A 24,857-nucleotide genomic window follows, 5' to 3' on the forward strand; every position below is an offset into this window, starting at 1 on the left:
CCCAAATCCCAAAATCACCCCAATTGCTGATTTTGGGCCAAAACATGACCATTATATTTTTTTAAAATTTTTAAATATCACCCCAAACTTTTATAGTTTGTAAAAGAGCCCACATTTATTACTACCAACTAAACCATGTCTGCTCACTTGCCTCTCGTTAAACTCACACGTTTGCTTTGCCCTCTATAAACAGAAGAGAACTCCACCGCAAATTCTCCGTGCCAATCGATTGCAATCCACAGCAAAGACGAAATTTGAAGGTAATTTGGTAAAATCTGTTAATACTTGTTTAAATTTTCTGCATATTTGTATGAATTTTCTTCGGATTTGTTTCGCTAGTTCTGTATGAATTTTCTTCAGATTTATTTTGCTTAATTTGTATGAGTTTTTCTTCAGATTTGTAAACCCTCCCATGTATATGAGGTTTCTCATCTCCTACATTGACTAATCTTTGCTTGTGATGACGATAAATGGCTATCTCTTTTTTTTTTTTTTTTTTTTTCCGGTTATGTTTGGTTGAAACTGTGGTCTTGTGTTGGCTGGAAAAGTGCTTATGCCGTTATGCAATTTGGATATTGGGAAGCAGACGTAACTCAAAAAAAATAATTTCTTTCCCTTTTATATAGCATCTTTATGCTTTATTTTTTTCGTATCATTCGGCTGATGTAGCTAATGTTTTGGCATTTCTTTTAAAGTTTTGTAATGCCCATAATACCTGAAGCTGGTTTTGAGATTTCCGACGAGAATTCTGTGGCTCTGCCTCTACCGGTTAATAGGGTAACATACTTTAAATTTTAATACTTCTGCTTGTGCTAGTATGCCTTCCATATAGTTTAAGGCATGCTTTTGGATTTTATGCACTCTAAGAAAATGAAGTTAGGCATGTGATATGTTGTCCTATTATTGTTGTATTGTAGAAAAGTAAAAGAATGTTTGGTACTATTGGATATTTATGATAGTTTTTAAAACTTGTGGGTATAAGTCATGTTTCATGTTTTTTCAAATAAAAAATGAAATATGTTTTGAAAAATCATGTCCAAACACATTTTCATCTTCAAACCAAACTTCACCCAAATCAGATTTTTCAAAACAAATTTGGGAATCTATGACCAAATGCTAGCTAAGAATGGATTCTTTGCTAATATTATTATGTACTTTGACTGATTAATTTCATCAAATGCAAGCACATGAAAAGAATTTTCCATATTTTGGAAAAGGTTGTTCTTTTTGTTTATTTTATTTCTGGTTCTAATTTGTTTACTTTTTCAGTAATTTTTTATTGTTTATTTTTCCTTTATAACTATATTTGTGGGATTATATTAGATATGTTGTTGTTGTTATTGAGAAGAATTATAAAACCGTCACATATTTTCTTTTTTCTTTATTAATGTTTGTTATAAAAATAAAAAATAAAAATTACAAACATCATCAGTATTTTTTTAAGTGTTAGTCAAAGCACATATAATATTATATCAAGAGCCACTTTTGGGCTTGCTTAGCCCAACGAACGGTATTAGCGTTCATAATTTGACGGAATGAGCATGGAGATGATACAAATATTGATGTCGATAAAGAGTAAAGAATTATAGCCCAACAAAGTGATTGTGTGAAAGTGGTACCCTTGGTTCGTAGTTTGGAGATGCATACTTTGGTGGCCTTAAAATATTATAGGTGACATATAGTGAATCTCTAGATAAAACTCGATTCTTGGTGATAAACAAGTGGTATTTAGGTCGAGGAGAAAACTGTTAGGTGCGCAAACAAAGTCTTTAGTAGAAGAGAAATAGAAGCTACATATAACAATGAGACCTCTTGAGCTGGCTTAACCCAACCCACACAAGATCTAACATAGAAAAATTTAGTTTTTAATTCACTTATCAAGGTTCTATATTTTCTTCGGATATTGCAGGAATTAATTGTCTTGGACATGGTCTTATGATGTATTATAAGAGACTTGGAAGGTAAGTTTATTAGTTTAAATTTTTCTTTCATCTCTGGAGCTATAAATGTTTAATTTTCACTGTTCAGTTCCAGTGGATTAACATATCCTGCTTAAGTCGTTGTCGTTTCTGTTTTTTGGGTGCTTTCGAAATGTGAAGGATCTTCAATATATGGTGAAGTTAAGGTATTGAGTTAGTAGTTCTTTTGTTATTTTATCCAAATGACATATTTGACTCTGCAAATACTTACTCAAACGGTATAACAACAACAATGCAGTAAAATCCCAATATATTTATTTGTCCGTAAAACGGTACAGTTGAATTTATACGTGATTTCTAGACAAGTGAATTAATTTGATCCTGAAATAATACAATAATTGAAGAAATATACAATACTTATCCTTGAAATATAGATGAAACATCAGAGATGACGGTTCCGGGAACAAGATTTTCGGGTATAGCAATGATATAATTGAAGAAATATACAATACTTAGCCTTGAAATATAGACGAAACAACAGAGATGACAGTTCCAGAAATAAGGTTTCCGGGCACAGCAATGATGGGATCAAAAAGTAAGAAAATAAGATTGTATTAAGCTTCGTATAAAATATAGTATAAGTTTTGCCAGAAAATTCGTGTCCCTTACAATGATAACTGAGCTCACTATTTATAGTTATCTCCAGGGAAGGAGGTCCTAGGATCATGTTTTCCTTAAATGGCAATTATGAGGGTCATTGATGAATGTGTAACGGTGAACATAAATGTCAAATTCTCTGTAATGGACCGTCGCTCTTAATGCTGCAGAATATTCCCTATTAAAGGTCACCGGGCGCAGAGCATTTAATACACATTTATGAACGTTATCCTTTTCGGTGACAAGCGGAATGATTGCGTTCGGTCTTCGGCCATCCTTGTCTTTGGTTCCACGTGTCCTCCCTTTAGGTGACCACGTGTCATATCATATTTCACCCTATACAGATAGTCCCCCTGCTTTTTGGTGACATAACTTTATGTTACCGAAAAGTTGGTAGAAATACCTTTTTGGCGGGAATTACTATAACTCCCTCTGAAGGTCCCTGACAGTTGATTAGACGCACGTCTCTCCACATTTAATTCCTCGAACACACGTCATCCCATGATTCAGTACGGCTTTTGCCGATTATCGAGGTAATCATGGCCATGAATTTAGCCACCAAAATTTTGCTTATACACCACTTCTTTTCCTTTTCGTTTCATAATTTCTCGAACTCCTGATTTGCATCTTTGCTTTCTATTCTTCCTCTAGTTTTCTTCAAACACAAAACCTTTTTCATCTTCTTTTTCAATAGCTTCTTCCTCTAAGTGTGTTGGTTCTACAAAGAACAAAAACAAAACCGAGGACTCTGTTCCTCCAATGGTGGGTTCCATCGTACCAAGAAGACTTAGTATTACAAAGGATTTTGAAGAGAAATTCCTTACTGGTAACCCTCGTACATGGGCTGTTAATCGGTACCCTTCTTCCATTCGTCCTTACAGTATTCCTGCTGTGAAGGAGGACTGTCGCTGCCATGAGTTAGATATTATTGCTCCTGATCTATCGGAGCGAGTGACCCTTCCCAAGGAAGGTTTTACATGCTTTATTACGTATCCCTTTATTTTGGGTGCATTTTTTTTGAGCGGAGATCTTGATTCCGTGATTGCGGAGTTTTGCCTTCGTTACCAGGTGTGTTTGGCACAGGTAAGTCCTTCAGTGTGGAGGACGGTCGCCTGCCTTCGACGTTTATGCCAAGAAACTGGAGAGGAGCTAACCTTATCTCATATGATAAATCTCTATTCCCCCAAAATCTTCCGCGGGGGAATGATAAACCTCTACAAGCGTGGCCACCATGCTTTGCCGTCTAGTATGGATGATGACAACGACCGTGGGTAGATGGAACGGTTCGTTGCAGTTGCCACTAACGACATCATTCCGACGACGGCTTCATCCTTTCCGGTCGCTTGTAACCGCACTCGTAAGTTCTTCGTATAGTATTCCTTTTTGCTAGATATTCTTTTATGGCCTTATCATCTCTTTACTCTTCGCATGTTTCAGCAACTCGATGGATTCCACCGGTGGTAGCAGTTTTGGACCAGTGGGTTCAAAAGATTTTGGATGTCACAATGCCCGAACTCGTTTATGGAAAGAACTGGCCCTTAAATACGGGTGGAAGACCAAAAATCATAGTAATTTTGATTTACCTTGCTTTTATTATGAAGAACTTGGTTGAACCTTTCTGACTTGTTCATGAAATTAGGTCTACCTGCGGGTTCTGTTGCTGTTCCCGAGGAGGACGTTTTAGCTGATCCTGTTGATGTAGTGAGGCTGCTTCAGCAAGCACTTACTCGAACAGGTATCTCCAGGCCTGCTTCGGGCGCAAACTCTTCTTTATAGAGTCCCCGGTCGGAGGATAAGAAACCAAAGAGAAGGCGTTCCTCCGCGGCTAGGAAAAAGAATAAGAGGGCAAAGACGGATGCCCCCAAGTCATGGCGATGACGACTGGTCCTCCTTCCGGGCCGGTCATAGACACTGTGATAATTGATGATGATGAAGAAGTTGTTGATGAGGGAGCTTATTTACATAGAAGGTGACGATCCTTATCATCTCAACAGGATGCTCGACCTGTTGAGATAGTTACACCAACTGAAGATGATGTCTCGGCACTTTGGGGAGAATCTGATTTGGTAGAATATGCCAACTCCCATTTTTGGGCCCCAATTGCTGTAACCGGTGCTGCGGGGCAGAGTACCGGGTCCTTTCCGTCATTGGTTGGTGAGCATTAAACAGCTGGCACTGCATTTGATGTAGCTGCTTCTCATTCTTCAACTCCACCTTCGCCAACAGCAACTGCTACATCACTTCCATCTTCATCCACTCTTCCACCAGTAGTCGCTATATCACCTCCATCGGCCGCACCTGATTATAAAGAAGGTGTTCCTCTTCCACAGTCCCCAGTTCATGGGAATTTAGGGCAAATTATGTTGCCCCTTCTAAGATCCACAAAGGAGGAGGAACGTTACTCTTTCGGTCTCTACTGGATGCAACTTGCTATCCTGGCCGGTGGAGCTTGCTAGCTATCTGAAGCCTTTGGCTTCAGAAAAAGACTGGGAGAAGATTCAGGCACTCTCGGGAGAGTGCTTGTTGAACAATGCCATGTACAACGCCGCATCAGTGCGTTCTTTTCTCCCTTCATTACTTCTTCTACTTTTGTATGGATGTATTCTAAGTTTTACTTCTTCTTATCTTGTAGGCCAATTTTCTTGCTTCGGAGGGCCTTCAAAGGTTGATTCGCAAAAAGGAAGAACTTACTTCTGAACGGAATCAGCTTTTGGAGGAACGTGACCAAACTACTCTCTGCCTCTCGGAACTGGAAACCAAAGCCACTGAGGCTGCTGTTTTGGAGGCTCGTTTGCAGCAGAGCGAGCAAGAAGTGGTAATCCTTAGCCAAAGATTGGCCCGCTGAGGGTTAGATTTGATGAAGCGAAGGCCAAATGGGCTGAAGTCCAGGACGCCGTTCTTTTTGCAACCGATCGTGAGGCTGCCTCCGCTGAAAGAGTGATTAACTTGGAGGCAGCCTTGAACTCCAAAATCGAAGAGCTTGCTGCTGTGGGGGCGAAACATGCTCAACTAGAAAAGAAGTATAGGAAAACTATCGAGCATAACATGCTCTTTAGTTCAACTGTTCGCGACCTTGACGTCAGCCTCAAGTCTGCTATGTTTGCCCAGGAAAGCCTTACTGCCGAGGTTTCCCAACTCAAAGAAGAACTTAAGCATCGAGCGGCTTCCTTCGTTGTTGAAAAAACTTATGCCATGTACAACATGAGGAGAAAAACCTTGGACGAGGCCAAAGCTGGTATCATTGATGTTGATGCCGAAATTGCTAAGACCCGAGAGCTTGAGTTGGCTGCAAATAATGGACTCCTGGCACAGTCTGATGCTCTAGGTTCTTCTGATTCCGGTTCCGAGTTTTCAAAAACTGAAGAGGGATCAGAAGGCGATGATGTCGAAGACTAAAATGGGGAAAATGTTGAGCCATCGGTGGAAACACCTACTTTTCCCGTGGATGCGAATACTTCTCTTCCTCCAGATTTCGGAGGCGCTGCAGTTTAGCTTTTCTTTCTTTCCTTATTTTGTACTTTTATCGTTTTGGCCCGTTCTTGTAAATAAAGACATATTTCTGCTCAAGTATCGTTTGAGTCTTACTTTCGTTTGAATATCCATGTAAGTCTTTAACTTTTACACTTGCTCAAGCATTCTGTGCATGTTGTTTTATTCGCACTTTACTATGTGTAGTCTCGGATGCCTTTTCTTCGAAGCATTTTGGTTCCGAGTATAATCCCTATTACGTGAGGGTTTCTATGAATATTTGCGCAAGTTTTTCTTTTACGTGAGGGTTTCTATGAATATTTGCGCATGTTTCCCTTTTACGTTAGGGTTTCTGTGAATATTCACGCAAGTATGCTTTTTGCGTCTTCCATATGTGGCTTCAGGTGTATTTTTCCCCGATGGAATTTTAGATTTTGGGCATTGATTCTTCTGGAACCAACCCTTTAACGTGAGGGTTTTTATAAGAGAAGGGCCCCTCTTATGTTTATGGTGTTGTTGAAGAGGACTTCTCTTGTTCATTACGTAACTAACATTTGAAGTACTTGTTTAAATTTCAAATGACAAAGTTAGCTCATCGTTCGGACAAGAAACAAGATAAAAGCAAAAGGATTTCATTTTATTCCCCGATAAAGCCTTTTTGCCGAGGTTGCCCAACTCAAAGAAGAACTTAAGTGCCGAGCGGCTTCCCCCGTTGTTGAAAAAACTTATGTCATGTACATCATGAGTAGAAAAACCTTGGAAGAGGCCAAAACTGATATCATTGATATTGATGCCGAAATTGCTAAGGCCCGAGAGCTTGAGTTGGCTGCAAACAATGGGCTCCCGGTGCAGTCTGATGCTCCAGGTTCTTCTAATTCCAGTTTCGAGTTTTTGGAAATTGAAGAGGGATTGGAAGGAGATGATGTCGAAGACCAAACTGGGGAAAACGTTGAGCCATCGGTGGAAACACCTACTTTTCTCGGGGATGCGTATACTTCTCTTCCTCCTGGTTCCGGAGGCGCTGCAGTTTAGCTTTTTCTTTCTTTTCCTATTTTGTACTTTTATCGTTTTGGCCCGTTCTTGTAAATAAAGACATATTTTTGCTCAAGTATCGTTTGAGTCTTACTTTCATTTGAATATCCATGAAAGTCTTTAACTTTTGCACTTGCTCAAGCATTCTGCGCATGTTATTCTATTCGCGCTTTAGTATGTGTAGTCTCGGATGCCTTTTCTTCGAAGCATTTTGGTTCTGAGTATTATCCCTTTTACCTAATGGTTTCTATGAATATTTGCGCAAGTTTTTCTTTTACATAAGGGTTTCTATGAATATTTGCGCAAGTTTCCCTTTTACGTCAGGGTTTCTGTGAATATTTGCGCAAGTATGCTTTTTGCGTCCTTTCCATAGGCGGCTTCGGGTGTATTTTTCTTCGATGACATTTTAGATTTCGGGCATTGATTCTTTCGGAACCAACCCTTTAACGTGAGAGTTTTTATAAGAGAGGGCCCTCTTATGTTTACGGTGCTCTTGAAGAGGATGTTTCCTATTTATTACGGCACTAACATTTGAAGTACTTGTTTAACTTTCAAATGACAAAGTTAGCTTATCGTTCGGACAAGAAACAAGATAAAAGCAAAATGATTTCATTTTATTCCCTGGGAAAGCCTTTCTGCCGAGGTTTCCCAACTCAAAGAAGAACTTAAGCGCCGAATGGCTTCCCTCGTTATTGAAAAAACTTATGCCATGTACAATATGAGTAGAAAAACTTTGGAAGAGGCCAAAGCTGGTATCATTGATGTTGATGTCGAAATTGCTAAGGCCCGAGAGCTTAAATTGGCTGCAAAAAATGGACTCCCGGTGCAGTCTGATGCTCCAGGTTCTTCTAATTCTGGTTCCGAGTTTTCGGAAATTGAAGAGAGATCGGAAGGCGATGATGCCAAAGACCAAACTGGGGAAAACGTTGAGCCATCGGTGGAAACACCTACTTTTTCCGGGGATGCGGATACTTCTCTTCCTCCTAGTTTCGGAGGCGCTGCAGTTTAGCTTTTTCTTTCTTTTCCCATTTTGTACTTTTATCGTTTTGGCCCGTTCTTGTAAATAAAGACATTTTTTCTCAAGTATCATTTGAGTCTTACTTTCGTTTGAATATCTGTGCATGTCTTTAACTTTTGCAGTTGCTCAAGCATTCTGTGCATGTTATTATATTCGCGCTTTACTATGAGTAGTCTCGGATGCCTTTTCTTCGAAGCATTTTGGTTCCGAGTATTATCCCTTTTACGTGAGGGTTTCTATGAATATTTGCCCAAGTTTCCCTTTAACATGAGCATTTCTATGAATATTTGCGCGAGTTTGATTTTTGCGTCCTTTCCATGTACGACTTCGGGTGTATTTTTCCCCGATGGCATTTTAGATTTCGGGCATTGATTCTTTCGGAACCAACCCTTTAATGTGAGGGTTTTATAAGAGAGAGCCCTCTTATATTTACGAGGCTCTTGAAGAGGACGTCTCATGTTCATTACGGCACTAACATTCGAAGTACTTGTTTAACTTTCAAATGACAAAGTTAGCTCATCATTCAGACAAGAAACAAGATATAAAAAGCAAAAGGATTTCATTTTATTCCTTTTATTTCAAATAATACATAAGCATCTTGTTATGCAGAAAATAAATTGCCATTACTTGTGGCTATCTTGTACAACTTGTTACCTACGGGGCTGGTTGCGTAGTCCCCGGTCCCGATGATGCATTTTATTTCCGGATTTTTGTTTCCCTATTAACGTGGCAGTCATTGTTGTTGTATCTTCATATCATTCCCCCCCAGTATTCAAATACGGAGAGTACGAATTGGAACACTAGAAGTCTTGTATCTTTGAAGTTTTTACCAATGAATTGCTAGGTAATCCTTCACTCGGAAACATGCCTTACTTCCCCTTAGGAGTCCATGCTATCGAGCGAAAGAATACCTAACAGTCCTCTAGTAGTTTGTGCTCGTGAATGGTCGGGTAACCTTTATTCGGTAGCAAACTTAACTTTCCGGTGGAAATTTGCTATCGAACCAAAGATTATCTAATCGTCCCCGAGTGAAAGCTTGTTTGTTTGCCTTGTTATCAAAGGTCTTATTGTTGTTGTCTTCGCAGTATGCTTTCTGTCGCTGCCTCATTAAAAACCTATCCAGAAAAATCCAATTGGGACAAAAACTGAACGAAGGGAAAAGAGTGCAGCACATACTTTCTGCTTGAATAATGTTCATCAGCAATAATATCTTTTGAGGTGTGCCACATTCCAGTTGCTGGGAAACTTATCTCCATTATAGTTCTCCAACTCGTATGAACCTTTTCCAGCGATAGTTGAAATCCAGTAGGGACCTTCCCACGTTGGACCTAGCTTCCCCGCGTTGAGCTCCCGAGTACTTTGGGTTACTTTCCTTAGAACCAAGTCTCCTACTTTGAAATAACGGAAGTTGGCTCTTCGATTATAATATCGCTTCATTCTCTGCTTTTGAACTGTCATCCTTGCATGCTGCGAATAACTAATTTTTGACCACACACGAATTCTATACTATTTTTGTGTAAATAGTTTTTCTAGGTCTAATCTTGATATTTTAAACTTTTATATTATTTTTTTAATTTTATTTGAGAAAAGTTAAAATTACAAAAAAATATTCACATGCTTATAGTATAAATTTTATTTTTATTTATAAAGAGAAAAAGAAAATTTACAAAAATATATGGTTTCTTTTAATTAGAATTATAGTAAATAAGTTAGCTTAGCTTTAGTATATTTTGGGTGTCATTTAAATTATAGTGTAATAATTTAGTTTGCCTATATTACTTTAGTCTAAAAATTAGTTAGTTAATTATCTTATCTTTATATTTTATCTTTTAAAGAAAAAAACAAAAAAGGAAAAAAAAAACGAAAATAAAACCAAAAGATTAGCAAATTTCCAATCTAACTAATCACTACCTACACACAGCACTCCTCATGTCCCAACGCCATATCCCCATTTTCCTTCATACACACACCATCAGCCCCCTCTCCCTCACATCTTATTGCCTGCTCCTCCACTCATCACTTTTTAAGCACACACATTCTATATATAGTTGGCATACACTTTATATTAAAGAGGAATTTTTCACATATACGGAGAGGAAGCCATTGATTATATTCCACAGAGAACTAAGTGAGAAGGATCAAGAGAAAAATATTTTTCTTTGAAAGAGACGAAGTTTTGATTTCGAGTTTCGGATCCGGGTTATGTTTGCTGTCTTCATCCGTTTTCTTGTTATTGCTGGGTGTTCTTTTATATTCTTGAAAGCTTCTGCAAAGGTTCATATCCTCTATCTTTGTTTCTTCAGCCTTTTACTTTGTATGTATTTTGTGTGTTTTTAATGTTTAATGTGATGTTTATCTTATTTAATATTATTTTTATTGTTTATTTATCTCCTTAGTTTCTTTTTAACGTGATTCTGATACCCTAGATAGTGCTAAATAACTTATAGTTAGTTGAATACTCATTTGCTGCTAAAGTTAAAAATTAATTATAGGAAGTATTTTATTATACAACACTAAGTATTTATTATTTTATATTCTAGTATATAATGATTTTTACTTAGTTTTCGTAAAGATTGTTAAATAAAAAATGAGAATATCATTCTTAAAGTTTGGTTAAAGTATTGCTAAGGTATCTTATACCTACTGTTTGATTTAACTTTCGTTCAGAAGTTGAGATGATCCTTTAGCTAAATGGATAAAGTATTTTTGAAGAAGAAGATTCACAGTTTGCCCGTTACTTTATATTTTCTTAATATGGGTAAGAAAAATATATTTATAAATTCAGAGGTCTCCATTAGTCCTTAAAAAGTTGTCAATTTTGCATCGTAAAAAATAATGATAATAAAACTGATTTACCTTCAATGTAGAAATCTATATAAAATTTCGCATAAGGACTTTCTTTTTTGCAAATTGCAGACTTTAGTATAGGTTGAAGTACTCTAATTAGTATATATGTGATGTGAATGTCCTTCTAGTATAACATATTAAATATTCTGTATGTGATTTAGTTTTAAAATGATTTAGCTAGTTAATTTTACTTCTTTGCTTAATTTTTACTTTTAATTCTTTAGAAAGTAATAGTAACAGTAACATATTAAATAGTTTAATCGTAGTGATAATTTTAAAAATTGCAAAAAAGATGATTAAACTTTAGTTGCTCTCAAATATTTTTAGCAAGTTTAGGTTTGAATTAATAAAGAATGAAAGACTGAGCTTAAATCGATGAGAAATTAAGTATGCCAAGGATTGGTCTTATAAAATAACTTAGGCTTAATAATCAAGTCTTGCATTCCAAAGCAATTAATTAGTTATCTAACTCAAACTATTTTAATATCCTATAATTCAAGTGCTAAAAGATTATGAGAAAGCGAGATGAATTACGAATTAACTCAAGACTCGTAGCAATAAGTAAAAGAAAGAATGCATATAAATAAATGTCTTGGATCAGAAAAGATAAATAGAATACTCTGAATATGCTAGTATGCTTTAGGCGTGTGTTAACCAATCGATTGTTATGATTATGTACACGTTCGCATGACATAGTTACGATTTCCCAAATTAAAGGCAAAGAATGCGTTCGCGCAACTTTGATAAAACAATCTTAAAAATAATAAAATGTTATTAATTGTGTACACGCCCGCGTGACATGATTCATGACATACTAAACAAAACGAATACACGTACGCGTGATTCGTTTCAAGATAATTTCATAATTATAAATAATCAAGCAATTAAAAGCGATTTAAGACAAAAGTGCACAAAGTTCCCTAGAACCCAAAATATTCAGAATTGGTTAAGCCAGGTATAATTATTAAAGCGACCGTGCTAGAACTACGGAACTCCGGAGTGCCTAACACCTTCTCCTAGGTTAACAAAATTTCTTACTCCGTCTTCTGTGTTTCGCAGACTTAAACAGAGTCAAAACTTTCTCGATTTGGGATTTAAAATAAACCGGTGACTTGGGACACCATAATAATTATCCCAAGTGGCGACTTTGATTAAATAAATAATCTCATTTCGAAAAATATTATTTTAATTGGAAAAATTCCCTTATCCCCTCGGGGAAATGGAGGTGTGACAGCTCTGGCGACTCTGCTGGGGACAAGAACCTAGAACTTTTGGTTCAGGGTTCAGAATTCGAGCTTGTAATGTGATTTATACTTGGCTTTATTGATTGTATGATATTATTGTGTTTGTGGGACAAATGTACTAATTGCTGCTTATTTACCGCTTTGATACTATTTGAATTGTATTAAACTGTCTTCTTACGCCTCCCTTCTAAGTCTTCTAAATTTATGGTGCACACGTGTTCGTGGCCCACTTTTCTGTTAGAGGTCATACCAATTAGAACGAGGCTAGATCAGTAACCAGGCCGGGTAGACTTTCGTGCTCCTGGTACGTTGCTCCCACCTCGGCTCGAGCTGTCCACTTGGGTAAGCCAGGTCTAAAACACTCTCCAGGATTTAAACCTAGAATAACATAGCCTCATGCCGGATCCCTAGTAGGTACAGTTTTTTGCATCACGTGCATTTGACTTTGGGGACTCAACACAGGGGTTGGGTCCGTCTAGGACAGGTGTACTCGAAATTACAAGACCATCCTGATGCATCTTACGGTGCTACTTGTGCATATGTTTGATCTGGTTTGCATGTTGACTGGCTACTAAAATAGGGAAAGAAAATTAAGAAAAACTAGGAGGAATAAAATAAAAGAGTGAAATTTAACCGGTTCTCATAAAATCCCTCTATTTAAAAATCAAGTCGTGTCAAAATTTTACTCAAAGGATGTTAAAACATAGACTGAGATTTTGAAATATTCTCCGCTTCTTACCAAACTACGCGTGTCTGATTCTCAGCGAATGTGAGATACGTAGGCAAACCTCATCGGTTCCGACCCCCAATTTTCAAAAAATAAATTCAAAAAAAATTTCCCTTTCCTTAATTCCTTCATAGAATTCTTTCCTTAGAAAATTCAAAACAAAAATCATTAAATCCAAATATATTTTCCTTTTTTTTCCAAAGTCTTTCATTCGAAAAAAAAATAATTTTGCAAATCATAATCCAAAAATATATTTTTTTCCTTCTTTAGAAGTCTTTCTTCCAAAAATTCAAAGAAAAATCAATCAAAATCCAAAAGAAATATTTTGTTTCTCCTTTAAGAAGTCTTTTTTTCAAAAATTTCCAAAGAAAAAGAAGAGCTAGCTTATGTACTTTGTTCCCGGTCTGATTCTCACCGGATGTGAGATACGTAGGCAAACCTCATCGGTTCCGGCCCTTAATTTTTAAAAATCCAAATATATTTTCCTTTAATTCCTTCTTTAGAATTTTTTCTTGGAGACATTTAATTTAAAAATCCAAAAGTATTTTCTTTCTTCTTTAGAAGTTTTAAAACAAATCGAAATCCAAAAATATTTTCTTTCTTGTTTAGAAGCCTTTCATTCAAATATTTTCAATAAAAAATAATTTAAAATCCAAAAATATTTTTCTTGTTAGGAGCTTTTATGATTAGATTTTTTTTAAAAGAGTTAAAAAAAAGAGTTAGTTTATTTACTTTATTCCTAATCTTCCTGAATTACGTAATGATCTGATTCATGTTCAATATGATACGTAGGCAATCCTCATTGGATGCGATCATAACCATAATTAATCTGGGGAAAAAAATGAAAAAAAATGAAAACAAAAGAGCGTTAAATTCAAGATGAAAATAAACTAATAAATCAATAAGCCGGGATGAAGCATGAAGCCTTCCAAGATCATTTTAGAAATGAAAATGGCTTTAGGTGCATGACATATAATGTGATTAATATCTGCAAAATGCCTAACTCTAACACATTTGTTGTTTGTCATTTTAAAAGATAAAGTAAAACATAGGTGGTTGGTTTGTGGTTTAAACTGGCGACTCACCCTTACAACACGAGATCAAAAGGAAAAAGTAGAATGGCAAACAACAGTGAGAATGAGTCAGATAATGATGATGTCCATGGACAATTGGTTGAACAAGGTTTAGGACTGGTTGAAGAAGTAAGAGTGTTGAAGCAACAATTGGCAGAGATGTACTAAGCCTGGGTGAATGGACAAACACTGCCCTCACTACCCATAGGGCCTTCGGATAATCTTCATAATGTGTCAGTTTTCACCGCCCATCTCCATAACAAGTAACCCATTGTACCAACCTGGATTCACTCCGAGCATTAACCTTTCCACTATCCCCAGTACCTCCATTCCACGTCCTACAATCGCACCTCTCAGAAATGACCCACCTATTATACCCATTGTCCATACTTTCACTGTCCCTCAACCGGCTCTTGCTCAAAAGTCCAATAATGATCCACAACTGGATGCTCATGATGCCCAACATTACTCTCCAAAACTGACTTTCAAGGTTCCAGATTCATACAAGCATACTCCTCATAACGTGTTCCCAATTGAGATCGAAAAGCCCGAAAAGAATATGGAACAAGAGGAAATGACTAGAAAAATGAAGAGCTTGGAATAAACCATGAGAAACATACAGGTTTTGGGAGGCCACAAGAGTGTTTCGTTTAACGATCTATGCATGTTTTCCCATGTTCATTTGCCACCCGGCTTCAAGACCCCACAAGTTTGACAAGTATGATGGGCATGATGATCCCGTTGCCCATTTGAAGAGGTATTGTAACCAATTAAGGGGAGCGGGAGACAAAGAAGAATTGCTCATGGCTTATTTTGGGGAAAGTTTGAAAGGAATTGCTTCAGAGTGGTTCATAGATCAAGACATCTCTCACTGGCACGTTTGGAATGACATGGCTCAAGATTCAACAATTTCAGTACAATATTGATATAGTTCCAGACCTCTCCTCTCTCGTCAACATAAAGAAGAAACCAATAGAAAGCTTCAGAGAATATGCAATCAAGTGGAGAGAGTAGGCTGCTAGGGTCAAACCACCAATGAAAGAGGCAGAAATAATTGACTATTTTCTCCAAGCTCAGGATCCTGATTACCTCCATTACATGTTGGCCGCCATTGGTAAACCTTTCGCTAAGGCGATTAAGATTGGTGAAATAGTTGAGAATGGCATGAAGTTAGGCAAAATTATGAGTCAGGCAGCCCTTAAGGCGACCACACAGGCAATTCAAAGCGGGTCAGGCAGTTTCGGAAATCAGAAAAAGAAGGAGGAAGGATCCATGATGGCATCTGGGTTTGGGGGTTCTTACGTGCAATTCCAACAAGGACAATCCAATTCTCCTCAACATTATTATCCACCTCAAGGTCCCCGATACTCAGTTCCCCTGCAACAATACACAGTGTTTAATGCTCAGGCTTATGCTAGGCCTCCCAATCACCAACAATGGCGGGCACCGATTCCACAAGGCTCCCGTCAACTCCGACCGAATTTTCAGGCACCATATAATCCTCGTCCCTGACAAGAATATGTGAGAGAACAAGAGCCAAAGAAAGAGTTCACCCTAATTGAAGAATCGTATACAAGCCTATTTCGAAAGTTGATGCAGTTGAAGTTGATTGAACCTATTATGCCGCGTTATGTGAATCCAAATTCAAAAGGTTTTGACTCAAATACAAGATGTGAGTATCACTCTAACACCCAAGGTCATAGTACCGAAAATTTTTGGACATTAAAGAAAGCCACTAGAAATTTGATTGAAGCAAAGGTAATTGTGGTAACAAACAATGAGGATACTCCTAATATCACAAACAATCCGCTCCCAACTCATGATAATACACATTTTATTGGGATGATTTATGATGATCGGGATTATAAGCAGTCTGGCAAGACAAAGATGGTTGTTAGAACCATAGGGCCAGAACCAAAAGTGATAGTGAGCCAGCTGCAATTGGCACCGTTGATTATGAAAGGTGCGAGTTCTAGTTTGAATTTGGCAGGTTCTGAAAAAATGATTCTCTATGTTCCTGGAAGCACAAAAAAGGTTGAGGTTCAATTGGGTGGGCCAAAACTTTACATCCCCGGGGGCGTTCAAAAGATCATTCCGAATAATGGTTTGAGAAATGTTACAGAGCCAGTCGTGATCCAACCTGTTGCCCAACTCCCAGTGACAAACACGAAAGCTATTCCCTAGAATTATAACAAGACTGTCATGAGATACAAAGGAAAATAGATAGTTGAAGAAACAGGTGAAATAGGGGGCTTGACCTGCTCTGGAAGGTGTTATTCACCAGAGGAATTGAGAAAAGCTAAGCAAGCCAGGGAAAGTCACTTGCCAGTGAAAGAACCCATTGCAGAAAAAGAAGCGGAGGAATTCCTTAAGAAGATGAAAATGCAAGACTACTCAATCATTGACCAACTAAGGAAAACTCCTTCTCAGATATCTTTGTTATCTCTGCTTTTGCATTCAGAAGAGCATCGCCGTGTGTTGATCAAAACTCTGAACGAGGCATATGTCTCAGAAAAACAACGGTGAATCAGCTAGAAAAAATGGTTGAAAGATTCTTTGAAATAAATAGAATTACTTTCAACGATGATGATTTTCCTAAGGAAGGGGCTGGCCACAATAGAGCTTTGCATCTTATGGTCAAATGTGAAGGGCACTACATAAAAGGAGTCATTATTGACGGAGGCTCAAGTGTAGATGTATGTCCTCTTTCTACTCTACAACAGCTGAACATTGACACTAACAGAATTCGAACTAGTAATGTCAGCATTAGAGCTTTTGATGGTTCAAGAAGAGACACTATTGGGGAAACCGAACTCACCATGACAATCGGCCCGGTTGATTTTAACATTGTCTTTCAAGTGTTGGATATGAAAACTTCCTATAATTTTCTTTTGGGAAGGCCGTGGATCTATATGGCCAGAGTTGTACCATCCACCCTACATCAAATGGTCAAATTTGAGTATGACGGGCAAGAAATTGTTGTTCATGGGGAGGACGACTCATCCGTCTATAAAGACCCATCCATTCCATGTATCGAGGCCAAGGAAGGATGTGAATCCATCATATATCAAGCATTTGAGGTGATTGAGGTGGACTAAGTGGAAGAAGGAAAACCAATTATGCATCCCTGTCTTTCAGCCACATCTATGATGGTAGCTTCGCTGATGTTGAGGAACGGCTATGAACCAGGAAAAGGATTAAGATCCTCTCTGCAAGGAATTGTGAACCCCATTGCTCCCTTTTCGAAGAAAGTTCCCTTGAATTGGGTTTTAAACCAACATCAGCTGACATAGATAGAGCCAAGGTCCGCAAAAAGAATGGTTGGAATCTGTCCAAACCAATCCTTCACATTGCCTACTCTTTTGTCAAGCCACAATTTCAAGAAATCCAAAATCCTTCTACTCAGGATGACATTGATGGAGTTTGCCAGGGTGTCAAGGAGATGTTCTATGAAATTAATATGGTTCAAGTTGGGGAGGGCCCTAGCCGTGCAAGTGTTCAGCTGATTGGTCCAGATACCTCGCTCAGCAACTGGGAAGCAACTCCTCTTCCCATCAGGAAGGAGTCTTGGTAGCCTGTTTTATTGTTTTTTCTGTATTTGGATTATTTTAAGGGTTATAATCCAGATATTTTAGTTTAATTGCTTTGTTGTGATGTTAACCTTTCTATCCTTTCAAATTCAATGAAATGAAGTTCCATTTTCGTAGTAAAATTCTATATTTTTATTTCCCTAATTTTTGTTAATTTCTTATCATTTTCAGTTTCAATAATGCTGGCTTTAAAAACATGACATGCACGTGGAATTCATGCCCAGATCATTGTCTAATATCGAAATAATGAATCAAGAAGTTGAGTATGACGGAGATGAGTCTTTTAGGAAAATAAAAAGGGAATTGGATCAATTTGAGAATAAGCCTAGGCCTAACTTAAATGAAACTAAGGCAATTAACTTGGGAAGTCCTGAAGAAACCATAGAAACAAAAATAAGCATTCATACTGAACAAAAGACGAGAGATGCCATAATTCAAGTTTTGTTCGAGTACAAAGATGTATTTTCTTGGTCGTATGATGACATGCCGGGTTTAAGTGACGATTTAGTGGTCCATAAGCTTCCCACACATCCTAATCTTCCACCAATCCAGCAAAAACAAAGGAAGTTTAAGACAGACATGAGTGATAAGATTAAAGAAGAAATCACGAAGCAACTAAGACAAATGTGATCAGGGTCGTCCGATACACTACATGGTTAACAAATGTTGTGCCAGTGCCAAAGAAGGATGGGAAAATCAGAGTTTGTGTTGACTATAGGGATTTAAACAAAGCAAGTCCAAAGGACAACTTTCCCTTACCCAACCTTCATATCCTTGTTGATAATTGTGCTAAACATGAAATCCAATCTTTTGTGGATTGTTATGCCGGATATCACCAAATTCTGATGGATAAAGAAGATGTAGAAAAGACCGCCTTCATAACTCTATGGGGAACTTATTGTTATAGGGTCATGCCATTCGGGTTGAAGAATGCAGGGGCAACTTACATGAGAGCCATTACTACCATATTCCATGACATGATGCACAAAGAGATTGAAGTGTACGTTGATGATGTGATCATTAAGTCGAGAACACAAGCTGACCATGTGCAAGACTTGAAAAAGTTCTTTGAAAGGCTACGAAGGTACAATATCAAACTCAATCCAGCCAAATGTGCATTTGGAGTTCCTTCTGGGAAGCTTTGTTGTTTTATAGTTAGTCGAAGAGGCATTGAGTTAGATCCCTCCAAGATAAAGACCATTCGAGGGCTGCCTCCCCCGAAGAACAAAACAGAAGTCATGAGTTTACTCGGGAGGTTGAATTACATCAGCAGGTTCATCGCGCAACTTACAACCACATGTGAGCCTATTTTTAAGTTGTTGAAAAAGAACGCCGCTATCAAGTGGACAGATGAGTGCCAAGAAGCTTTTGATAAGATCAAGGAATATTTGTCAAATCTCCTTGTTTTGGTCCCGCCGGAATCTGGTAGGCCTCTGTTTTTATATCTGTCAGTAATGGATAGTTCCTTGGTTGTGTTCTGGGTCAACATAATGCCACAAGCAAAAGGGAACAAGCAATATATTATTTGAGCAAAAAGTTCACCACTTATGAGGCTAAATACACTCTTTTGGAAAGGACATGTTGCGCCTTAACCTGGGTCGCCCAGAAGCTTAGGCATTATCTTTTGGCCTATACAACTTACCTCATATCCCGAATGGATCCCCTGAAGTATATCTTTCAGAAGCCGATGCCAACTGGCAAATTGGCAAAATGGCAAATCTTGCTCACAGAGTTTGATATTGTTTATGTCACTTGCACTGCCATGAAGGCACAAGCTTTGGCTGATCATCTGGCAGAAAACCCGGTTGATGATGAGTATGAATCTTTGAACACATATTTCCCAGATGGAGAGGTTAATTTAGTTGAAGAAGTAGTCCAAGATGATAGTCAAATTTGGAAACTATACTTTGATGAGGCTGTCAACATCAAAGGCATAGGGATTGGGAAAATTCTGGTATCACCTACTGGGCAGCATTACCCTGCCACGGCGTGACTTCGTTTTTTCTGTACAAACAACACAGCAGAATATGAAGCTTGCATCATGGGTCTGAACATGGCAATAAATCTAAATGTGCATGAACTGTTGGTGATAGGAGATTCAGATTTGCTTATTCGGCAGGTTCAAGGTGATTGGGAGACTCGAGACATCAAGCTCATTCCATATAGACAATATGTGGAGGATCTTAGCAAAAGGTTCAAGTCCATCGAATTCAGGTACATTCCCAGGTTTCACAATGAATTAGCTGATGCCTTGGCCACCCTGGCCTCAATGCTTCCATATCCGGGTAATACTCACATTGACCCATTAGAAATTAAAATTCGGTATCAACATGGTTATTGTAATACAATTGAAGCAGAACCATATGGTGAACCATGGTATCGTGATACTAAACAGTTTCTGAAAACAAGAGAATATCCAGAACATGCTAATAGGGATCAAAAGAGAACTATTAGGCGACTCTCTAATGGTTTCTTTTTGAGTGGGGAAATCCTATACAAAAGAACTCCAGATTTGAATTTGTTGAGATGTGTGGATGCCAAAGAAGCTGAAATGATTATGAATGAGGTGCATTGGGAGTTTGTGGTCCGCACATGAATGGATATGTTCTAGCAAAGAAAATCCTTTGGGCAGGATATTATTGGCTTACTATGGAACGAGATTGCTTTCGTTTTATTCGCAAGTGCCACTAGTGTCAGATTCACAATGATTTGATTCACTCGCCTCCTTCAGATTTGTATCCTATGTCGGCTCTTTGGCCTTTTGTTTCTTGGGGAATGGACGTCATTGGCCCAATCGAGCCAAAAGCTTCAAATGGGCACAGATTCATCTTGGTTGCAATTGATTACTTCACCAAATAGGTGGAAGATATTACATTGAAAGCAGTTACCAAGAAAGCAGTAGTAGACTTTGTTCACTCCAACATCATCTGTCATTTCGGTATTCCAAAAATCATTATCACGGATAATACTGCTAATTTGAATAGTCACCTGATGAAAGAGGTATGTGAACAATTTAAAATTGAGTATCGTAATTCTACTCCTTACCGTCCCAAGGCTAATGGATCTATTGAAACTGCGAATAAGATCATCAAGAAGATTCTTAGGAAGATGATCCAAGGGTCTAGACAATGGCACGAGAAACTGCCTTTTGCTCTTTTGGGATATCAGACAACGGTCTGTACATCAGTTGGCGCAACGCCCTACTTATTGGTTTATGGAACTGAAGCGGTCATACTTGCTGAAATTGAGATTCCCTCTCTCCGAATCATTGTTGAAGCAGGGATTGAGGACACTGAATGGGTGAAGTCCCGATTGGAACATTTGAGTTTGATTGATGAAAAACGTTTGTCGGCAGTTTGTTTTGGTCAGTTATACCAACAAAGAATGGCACGCGCTTACAATAAGAAAGTGCACCCAAGACAATTCGAGGTACGAGAACTTATTTTGAAACATATCTTTCCGCACCAGGAAGAAGCAAAAGGAAAGTTCGCCCCGAATTAGCAAGGTCCTTAACTCGTCAAGAAAGTATTGTCAAAAGGAGCTCTACACTTGGCAGATATAGAAGGAAAGGTGGTTGATATATCCGTCAATGCAGATGCGGTCAAGAGATACTATGTATGACATGGCTCTGTTGGGCCATTTTTATATTTAGCATTCTCAGGTTGGGATGATGAAAGGCTATCATTCTCGCTACCCAAACACTGGTCAACCCTTGTTAGCCCTTTGAAGCCTTGTTTATATTTCTTTGTTTTCCCCTCTTTTGGAACTAATGTACTTAAAAAAAATCATCAAAACAAGTTCATGTTAATTGAACTACGTTCGACTTGATTTTGAAAGGATACGTAGGCAGCCTCACTCTCGGGTTTGGTCACACAAAAAAAAAAATTCACATTTCCCCAGTATTCAAATAAACTAGGGCATGATTTTATTTTATTTTCGATGGTTGTTCCATCAAAATGGTTCCAAAAGTTGTAATTCAGTTGAATAGTTCTTTTTACCTTTCCCTGCTAAGACCTTCTGATCAACTTTCGAGAATGCTAAGTCAGTATACTACGGGTGAATCCTCAGTCATTTTAAAGAGAAAAAAATAAATGAGAGAGTCTTATTGGTGAAAACCCTCACGGGCACTATAAGGCAATAATGAGTTGAGAGAAAGACAAATGAGAGAGGTCAATTAGTGAAAACCCACAAAGGGCATCATTGATCGATTTAGGTCTTCATATATCTTGGCACAAGCATGGTTAAGACAAAGAACCCAGTTTCAAAGTGAAGTTTACAACAAATTTCGAGAATTAGACAGTTCAAACGGATGGGGCATCCAGTCCAAAGTGCATGTCATGTTCATTGAAGTGAGCATATTCCTCCAGATAAGTCCTTTCTTATTTATTTTCCCCTGAAAGGGACACTTCTTGATTAAGTTGTAATACCTGTTAGTTCACTTTCTTGTTTTCATTCGCATTACTTTCTTGAGTCCCTTTCAGTCTAATTTTGTCAAAGCAAAGCAAAGAAAAGGCCACAAAATTAGTTACAGTTTTCCCGTTATATAAAGCAAAGATTGCTGGGCATAAACAGTATGGGCAAAGGCATAAAGCCATTTGTGATTGTTTTCCTGACGAACAAAAGGCTTGAAGGACTGAACAATGTTCAAGGGTCAACAAAAGTTACTCAGTTAAAAGTTATTTTGGGAGCAAGTTTGTTTGCACCATGAACACAAATGGTGATAGGCGCAAAATGGTTAGGTTTTGATGTTGAGAAAGAAGATCTCCAGAAAGATCCCGGCAATTTGTACAGTCATTGACGGAGTCAGTTTTTCTAACAAGTGTAATGGACGCAAAGTCAAGTCGCCCAAGAAATCAAAGCTACAAACTGACCACCATTTTAAAACTAATGAATCTTTCTTTGTTCAGAACAGGAACTTAACAATTTTAGGAAATAGTTCGTGAAAAGACGAACATCACTAAGTGAAGTTCTCAAATCCTTGATTTTCTTCCAATATACATGTAATCATATTATTTTTAGTTTAATTATAGGGACTCAATACACTATCTTCACATAGGGTACGGCATTCCCTAGTAGCATCTTAGAGTGCCATGAGCCTCATCTTATTGCCAACACAGGGTACTACACCCCCTGGCTGTATTACTTTATTGCCAACATAGGGTACAACATTCTCTAGTAGAATCTTAGAGAGCCAAGAGCCTCACCTTATTTCCAACACAGGGTACTACATCCTCTGGTTGTATTACTTTTTGCCAACATAGGGTATGACATTCCCTAGTAGCATCTCAGAGAGCCACGAGCCTCATCTTACTGCCAAACACAAGGTACTACATCCCCTGGTTGCATTTTAGTGCCAACATAGGGTACAACATTTCCTAGTAGTATCTCAGAGATCCACGAGCCTCATCATACTTCCAAACACATAGTACTACATTAGTAGCATCTTAGAGTGCCACGACCCTCATCTTATTCCCAACACAGGGTACTACATCCCCTGGTTACATTTCTCATTGCTAACACAGGGCACGATATTCCCTAGTTGCATCTCAGAGTGCCACGAGCCTCACCCTATCTTCAACACAAGGTATTACATCCCTTGGTTGCCTTCCTTTGTTAACATAGGGTACGACATCCCCTATTATTCAAAAAAAATAAGAAGAAGAAACCCGTGTCTTTTTCAATTCTTTATTCTGCAATAGCAAAGATAGTTTAATGTATTTTCCATAACTCACAAAAATTTCCTAGTGCAAACTGGGGCAAAAAACTTTTGTTCGTTTTGTCTGTTTGTGATGGCTTGTAGGTTTTTCTGCAAAGCGCGGATTGGATGTGCAAAAATAAGATTCCAGCTCTTGCCAAAAGAAAATGGAACCTTTGATCTCAACATCAGCCGCAACCAACTTCGACATAATGCATGCAAAGACATAGGGTCTCAAGATCCATTTTCTCATCATCTGATCAAGAAATAAGCTTGTGAGAATATTTCATAGTCTGTTGCATCGAGAGCATCAACTTTCAGTCTAAAGTCAATGGGAGAAGTAACTCAAGAATCAAGACTAGACGCCAGATGACTTTTAGATTGGAATTTTGTAACTCTTAGATTTCAAGAGTATGTAATTTTCTATTCATTTTGCTGTAATAGTAGGAACCGCTGACCGGAACCTCGGCGGAACTTCGCTCGATTCTGCATCTAAGCATACTCCATCACTCTTCTTCCACTTGAACTATACGTGACCTAATTTTCTTATAACTCGGGATATTAGGCTGCCTAAAACCAATGCTCGGTCACATTTGTTTCTTTTATCTTATTTTCCTTTTTAAATAATAGTGAGGTTAAAAATCAGTCACCTTCTTCATTTTATTTGCCTGAAAACTCTTCATGTTTCCAAGCAAAGAGGGGCATGCGGTGAACAACTAAGTTTTGACCACACCCGAATTCTATACTATTTTAGTGTAAATAGTTTTTCTAGGTCTAATCTTGATATTTTAAACTTTTATATTATTTTTTAAATTTTATTTGAGAAAAGTTAAAATTACAAAAAAATATTCACATGCTTATAGTATAAATTTTATTTCTATTTATAAAGAGAAAAAGAAAATTTACAAAAATATATGGTTTCTTTTAATTAGAATTATAGTAAATAAGTTAGCTTAGCTTTAGTATATTTTGGGTGTTATTTAAATTATAGTGTAATAATTTAGTTTGCCTATATTACTTTAGTCTAAAAATTAGTTAGTTAATTATCTTATCTTTATATTTTATCTTTTAAAGAAAAAAACAAAAAAAAGGAAAAAAAACGAAAATGAAACCAAAAGATTAGCAAATTTTCAATCTAACTAATCACTACCTACACACAGCACTCCTCATGTCCCAACGCCATATCCCCATTTTTCTTCACACACACACCATCAGCCCCCTCTCCCTCACATCTTATTGCCTGCTCCTCCACTCATCACTTTTTAAGCACACACATTCTATATATAGTTGGCATACACTTTATATTAAAGAGGAATTTTTCACATATACGGAGAAGAAGCCATTGATTATATTCCACAGAGAACTAAGTGAGAAGGATCAAGAGAAAAACGTTTTTCTTTGAAAGAGACGGAGTTTGGATTTCGAGTTTCGGATCCGAGTTACGTTTGCTGTCTTCAACCGTTTTCTTGTTATTGCTGGGTGTTCTTTTATATTCTTGAAAGCTTCTGCAAAGGTTCATATCCTCTATCTTTGTTTCTTCAGCCTTTTAATTTGTATGTATTTTGTGTGCTTTTAATGTTTAATGTG

The 24,857-nt window shown here is 37.8% G+C and overlaps 1 long non-coding RNA gene across 1 annotated transcript; it reads left to right on the plus strand.

The window, feature by feature from the left end:
* Window positions 1-161: 161 nt before the first annotated feature.
* Window positions 162-23,799, plus strand: LOC142178503 (uncharacterized). The gene is made up of 3 exons (XR_012706668.1): window positions 162-260; window positions 1,910-1,961; window positions 23,376-23,799. It is a non-coding gene; the product is annotated as an uncharacterized LOC142178503 (long non-coding RNA).
* The last annotated feature ends 1,058 nt before the right edge of the window (window positions 23,800-24,857 follow it).

Source organism: Nicotiana tabacum, chromosome 24 (assembly GCF_000715075.1).
Source record: "Nicotiana tabacum cultivar K326 chromosome 24, ASM71507v2, whole genome shotgun sequence".
In the NCBI taxonomy this organism is placed as follows: Eukaryota; Viridiplantae; Streptophyta; class Magnoliopsida; order Solanales; family Solanaceae; genus Nicotiana; species Nicotiana tabacum.